The 6,726-nt window shown below is 45.2% G+C and overlaps 1 pseudogene across 1 annotated transcript; it reads right to left on the reverse strand.

Moving 5' to 3' along the window:
* Positions 1 to 4,358: 4,358 nt before the first annotated feature.
* Positions 4,359 to 6,368, reverse strand: LOC307184170 (SHC SH2 domain-binding protein 1-like; annotated as a pseudogene). Its single transcript has 2 exons — positions 6,164 to 6,368; positions 4,359 to 6,082 (listed from the first exon to the last, which is right to left on the reverse strand). The product of its transcript is annotated as an SHC SH2 domain-binding protein 1-like (transcript).
* Between the last annotated feature and the right edge of the window lie 358 nt (positions 6,369 to 6,726).

Consider the following 6,726-nt stretch of genomic DNA (forward strand, 5'->3'; position numbering starts at 1 on the left):
TCTGCTTGGCTCAGGGGGGAAAATATGCTGAGATTCAGCGTCATATGAACCTGGATAGGTCACAGGGGACGGTTCTGGTCTGTGCCAAGCAGGAGAGCTGGCTCCAGGCCAGCACGGCTCCGCAGACACAGGGGACCACTCAGAAGTGGAAACCCCAGGGCAGGAGCTGGGATTTCCTCTCTACCTCTGGTCATGCACGGGGCAGGGGGTGTGGGACCTCTACACACAGAGCCTGGTCACCTTTTCCTACGTGCACTGCAGGGCAGCTGGGGGGGGGTGAGGGGAGGGGGGCAGGTGGGCGCACATTGACCTCTGCAACAGGGACAGATGTGGGGAGGTCATATTGGAAATTTGACTACTGGCTGCTTTCAGGATTCAAGGGAAGTAACTGCTAACGGGGATGGGGTTTCTTAGGGGGGTGAAAAAATGTTCTAGAACTAGACAGAGGTGAGAGTTGCACAACATCTTGAATATACTAAATGCCACTGAGTTGTTCCCTTTAAAATGGTTACTCTTCTGGTATGTGAATCTCACCCCCATAAAAGAAAAAGAAAAGAGAAGAAAAGTAAAGGAAAAAATCCATCTTGCTGCTGAGGAACCCAGGGTGGCCAGGCTCTCAGAGGGACCTGATAAAAGAAATTTTCACCTATTGAAATATAAGGAAGTCATTCTGGCTTATACAAGAGTTAACTTGAATTTGATGCTAACTAAAATAGCCTGTCTGTGGCCTATCATACATACGTTGTACATCTGCTTTAATTATTTAAGAAAAGGGGACAATTGACCAGAAGTAAAGAGTGTCCACGTTAAAAATAAAAATTAAGGGGCTTCCCTGGTGGCGCAGTGGTTGAGAGTCTGCCTGCCGATGCAGGGGACTCGGGTTCGTGCACCAGTCCGGGAAGATCCCACATGCCGTGGAGTGGCTGGGCCCGTGAGCCATGGCCGCTGAGCCTGCGCGTCCGGAGCCTGTGCTCCGCAACGGGAGAGGCCACAACAGTGAGAGGCCCGCGTACCGCAAAAAAAAAAAAAAAAAAGATTAAATGCCCCTCTTCCTGGGATGCCAATGCTGGTCTTCCTTTGCTGATAAGACTCCCTTCCCAGGTGCAAGGCCATGCTAACTCACTGGGTACATGCTGGTCTGTTCTTTTGTTTGAACCACTGAAGAAATGTAACCCTGACTTGTTTAACGTTCTTTGTTCTGACAAGATAGAAAACCGTGCTGAAAACGCTGCTGCTCCGGAGCAGCTTCTCAGAGTAAGTTGGGAAGATGGCTTCCAGGCTAGTCCTTAGTTTGGCTCAAATAAAACTCTTTTCTATTCTTATTATAGATTGTTTATTGATAACAGACCCCTGTATAGGGCAGCCATCCAGTGGAGCAAGTGAATTTTGGAGCCAGATGTAAGTTCAAATTCTGACTCTTGCATTTACCAGCCGTGTGACCTGTAAGAAGTCAAGCCTTCTAATTGCCTCGGCTGTCAAGGGGAGATCAAAACACTTCCTTGCAGACCAGTTTGGGGATTAAAACTCAATTTGGAGGGACTTCCCTGGTGACACAGTGGTTAAGAATCCACCTGCCAATGTAGGGGACACTGGTCCGGGAGGATCCCACATGCCGCGGAGCAACTAAGCCCACGCACCACAATTACTGAAGCCCACGCGCCTAGAGCCCATGCTCCACACAAGAGAAGCCACCACAATGAGAAGCCCGCGCACCACCATGAAGAGTAGCCCCCCGCTCGCCACAACTAGAGAAAGCCCACGTGCAGCAATGAAGACCCAACGCAGCCAAAAATAAATAAATTAATTAATTAAAAAATTTTTTTAAAAAACTCAGTTTGGAGATTCAACTACTGGGACAGTGCCTGGCATATAAAAAGCACTTGATAGAAAGGAATCATGTCCATCCAATGGAACACAATCCATGAAGCAATGAAAAGGAAAGAAATACTGACACGTGCAACGATATGGACAAATCTCAAAATGATGCTAATTGAAAGAAGACAAAGAGTGCTTACTGTACAGTTGCACTTATAGAAAATTCTAGAAAGTGTATACTAATCTAGAGTGACCCAAAGTGGATGCTTGAGAAAGAAGGGGAGGGGCAGGTGGGAGGGATTAGGAAGTGTCCTGTTATTGTCTTGTTATTGTGATGTAACAAGAAATCTATATCTGTTCTTCATCCCCAGCTCCTGGCACAGAGCTCCTAAAACCCCTGTCATTTCCTAAGTGACAAGGGCAACAGGAGCATCTTTTGTTAAAATATTTGGTTTCCATCCCCAGTTTCTGAAATAGGAGTGTCTTTTGTTGTTCATAACAAGCCACTTTCAACCACACCTGAGCTTCTGGTACTAAAGTGACTTCCAGAAATCACCTAAGGATGAGGGCTGGTTGCCCGGGGAACGAACCACACAATTAGAGGGTTGGACCTGTCAGTTCTATCCCCCGACCTCCTGGGAGAGCAGAGGGGCTGGAGGTTGATACTGAATCACTAGTAACCAATGATTTAATCAGTTGTGCCTAAGTCGTGAAGCCTCCATAGAAACCCAAAAGGGTGGGGTCAGAGAGCTTCTGAGTTGGTGAACACGTTGGAGGTGCTGGGAGGGTGACATTGTCCAGAAAGGGCACGGAAGTTCCGTGCTCCTTCCCACATACCTTGTCCTGTGCATCTCCTCCCTCAGGTTGTTCCTGAGTCGTATCCTTTATTTAAAAAAAACAAACAACAACAACAAAAAAGTAATTGTAAAGTGTTTTCCTGAGTTCTGTGAGCCATTCTAGCAAATTGTTGAACCCAAGAAGGGGGTCTTTGGAACTCATGATGTATAACTGGTCTTTCAGAAATCCTGGAGGCCTGGCCTTGCGACTGGCACTGGAAATGGGGCCAGTCTTGTGGGACTGAGCAGTTCACCTGAGCACTCCCCGTGTGGGGTTTGCGCTAACTCCAGGGGGGCTAGTGTCAGAATTCCTTGGTGTGGAAAACCCACACGTTTGGTGTCAGAAGTTCTGCGGGTAGAAGACAGCAAACAGTTTTCTTTTAGGTCCTGAGGGACTTTTGGGGGGGTGACGGTTGTGTCCACTCTCTCAATTGCAGTGGTGGTTTCACAGGTGGGTACATGTGTCAAAACTTAGCCAGTTGAATACATATGTGCAGTTTATTGTACGTCAGCTATATCTCAATCAATCTGTTTATAAAAAACATACTTTTCCGATGCTTAGAGTGCACATAAATTTATTTGTTGCTGTTCCATTTTTTGTTTGGGTTTTTGTTTAATTTTTTAATAAATGTTTTTTATTTCATCATTACAATTTTAATCAGTAGGAATTTTAATGTCACATATACTTTTTAAAAATATAAAGACTTTTAAAAGCTGTATTTTACAATATGATATCAAGAACACAGAGCTGATACAAGTTGTATAGGTAATCATTTTGACTGTGTAAGAAATCTGATCAGAATACTGTTATGGTGAAAGAAAAGCACTTTCTTATAATCATTCATATTCAGCAACAGTGAAAATGCTCTGTGTATGCACTGGTTCTGAATAACACGTTTCATTTCTGTTTCAAACTTGCTATGCTATTACTGTTTTGATGATTACATAGTTCAACATAAAAAGGCATTCCCACTCAGATTCTCAGTAATAAGCCTGATAAGGCAGATAACCTCCCAATCATAAAAGCTTTTAAGACAAGTATTATGCAAATAAAGCATGGATATCGGACTCACTATAATTGGGATTAAAAAGACAACTATAGGGCTTCCCTGGTGGCGCAGTGGTTGGGGGTCCGCCTGCCGATGCAGGGGACACGGGTTCGTGCCCCGGTCCGGGAAGATCCCACATGCCGCGGAGCGGCTGGGCCCGTGAGCCATGGCCGCTGAGCCTGCGCGTCCGGAGCCTGAGCTCTGTGGCGGGAGGGGCCACAACAGTGAGAGGCCCGCGTACCGCAAAAAAAAAAAAAAAAAAAAAAAAAAAATAGAATACTGCACATTGAGGCCTATTGTGTTTTTGTGCACTCATCTTGCATTCCCTGCCTTTCTTCCTCCTCTTTGAAGTGCTAAAGTGTATTTATACTAGAAAGTTACTAGTAGACTTCATATGAGAACTGTGTGTTTGAAAAAGCAAGACTTTCTAGATAAGAAATCTCCAAATATTTTCTATTTTATGTTTTTATGACCTTCTTTATAAAGAGTGTTTCATGTGCAACACCTGCAGACAGAAATAAATCTACGTTTCCCTCAAACCCAATCGAATATATCAGATACAAAATATAGACATGAAGCAAAGTATGATAGCAGCTGTGATTCTTGGGGGCAGCAGGTGCAAAATCCAATCTTTTGCTATCTATTTACGTCACAGTGGTCAGAACAAAATTGTGCCGAAACTCCCTTTCCCATTCCACTCGAACTGGTTCCCCACAATTGAAACAAACATCTCCTGTGACATTAAGTTGTCATCAGCTTGCGTGATCCCCAGTTCACTCAACCTTTTCTTCTTCATCTGGCCTTTTTGTGTGGAGGCAGCAACTAGTTCATTTACAATTTCGCGATTGCTTTCCACTTGCTCAGAAAGGTCACTCTCACATAAAGCTCCATTTTACCAGTTGCACATTGAATCAGCTCTTCTAGATCCACTCTTTCAGCTACATCTGTCTCTCCACTTGTCTGAACTTTATTTTCTTCCGTTTCATCTTGGGCATTTTCTTGCCGGTCAGAGAAAATTGTAGGTTTCACCAAGACAACACCATAACCTTCGTTATTCTGTATGACATTATTCACCATGGATGTTTTGGGAATGTCATAATGTGCATCTAAGAAGTCCTTGATGAGGATCCCTTCTTTGCAGTGATGGATCTGATTGTCACTCAGGGTGCACTTACTCCCGGGATATATTTCTATACCTGCACCCTTGTCACCCTATAAATCTGAGTTCTTCATTAAAAATTCTGCTGACGTTCATACTGTGACCCCTGTAGTTTCACACTGCAGTACACAGTTTTCCAATGTAGTCTTGCCACGGTGAATAATTAAGATTCCTTCCACGGCATCATGCTGAACAACTTTCATGCTTGAGATTTTAATATCCGCACCCGTACAATCCACAAAAAGTTGTCTCCTTTGCCTCCCTTTTCTATCACAATATCATCTGGTAGACCATACCCTTCCAACTCAATGGATCGGTAATGGAGAATGCACCACGTACCACGTAATGGCCAGGACAAACAATAACAGTGTCGCCCTCCTAGCAGGCATTTATAGCAGACAATGGATCACTATGGAATTGAATTTCTATTTCTTCCGTACAAGGCTCTGGACAAAGCTTATCCCTGAGCAGGGACTACAGCAGACCAGTCGAGACCACATGGGTGACCTTCTGGCCATTTGGACGGATGCCCTTTGCTTGTATATTAGAATTCTTCTGATGACCAAACGCATATCTCAACAAAGGATTCTCTATGAGTTTTAGCTTTCGTTTCAACTGTTCGATCTCTGAATAGAATTTTAACCCTTCCAGCATGGAGATGTTTTCCTGCTCAGAATCAGAGTTACAGTTTGACAAACAGCTTCTCAGATTTAAAAATTTCCTGTCACTCTCCTCACACTGAGTCAACAGATTTTGATAGTCAACAATAAGTCCTGAAGGAACTTAGTCTTCAAGAATGTCATAATGCAATCCCAGTCGAGGTTCAGCACATCTAATAAAATAATCATACTCATCCTCTTCTCCAGCCAAACTCCTCCAAATGTTCTGATAGAAAAACCTGATATGCTCCGTTGCAAGTGCTGTCTGGTCAAATACTCCAGAACCATCAAACACCATCCACAGCTCCTGCAACCAGTGTTCCTTCAGATCAAGGAGCTCTTTCATACACTCCAAAGTAAAAGTGCTCACTTGAGATTCACAGAGGTACGGGTCCAGGACAGTAAGCCTCTCCACTGCCTTCAAGGCTGCAAAGTCCACATCTGTGACTGCAGCCAGCACCTCGAACACATTAGTGTGCCAGACTGCCCGCCATCCGGATGATTCAAGGACCTTCTCTAAGAGCTCAGCTGTGAATTCTTTTACCTCAGAGGCCTTGCAGTCAGCTAAATTGTAATCTTGATAAGCGCTGAATCACTCATAGAACAGAAGTTGACTTTCTGGCGCAAAACTTGGTCAACTAGTGCCTGGTTTATCATGATTGCTACAATCACTGCATGAATCTTCGTCTTCGAACAAACCTTTCTCGAGGGGCCCCGGCTCCTCTTCCACAGCCCAGCCGGTACGCTCGGGGTCCGGCGCCGTAGCCTCCGACCCCAGCCCCACCACCTGCCAGCAACCCATCATCCATTTCAAGTTTCCGCGGGCGGCCGCCCAGCCCAGTAATGTGATGACGCAGCTGCTTCTCTAATAAATTTTTAAAGGTCACACTCTGTTTACACTTACTACAAAATACTGGCCATATTCCCCTACATTTTTTTTAAAACAGTGGAGATGCAGGAGAATGGGACACAGGACCAAGACTTCCAAGGAGGGGGAGACATCTGAGAACTCTGCCGAGTGGGACAAATGGGTCTGAAACGTACTCTTGGACTCTGCCCTGCCTGGGTCTGGGAGAAGCCAGCAGTCCCCAGATGCCCCTCTGAACACAGCGATGTCACATAGCGCCCTGTCGACAGGAAGGAGCTCGTGGCTGTTCCGAGGAGCACAGGGAAGGGGGGAACGGTGAGTCTTGGAATGGGGGTACCCA

This window comes from Stenella coeruleoalba, assembly GCF_951394435.1.
Source record: "Stenella coeruleoalba genome assembly, chromosome: 3".
NCBI lineage: Eukaryota > Metazoa > Chordata > Mammalia > Artiodactyla > Delphinidae > Stenella > Stenella coeruleoalba.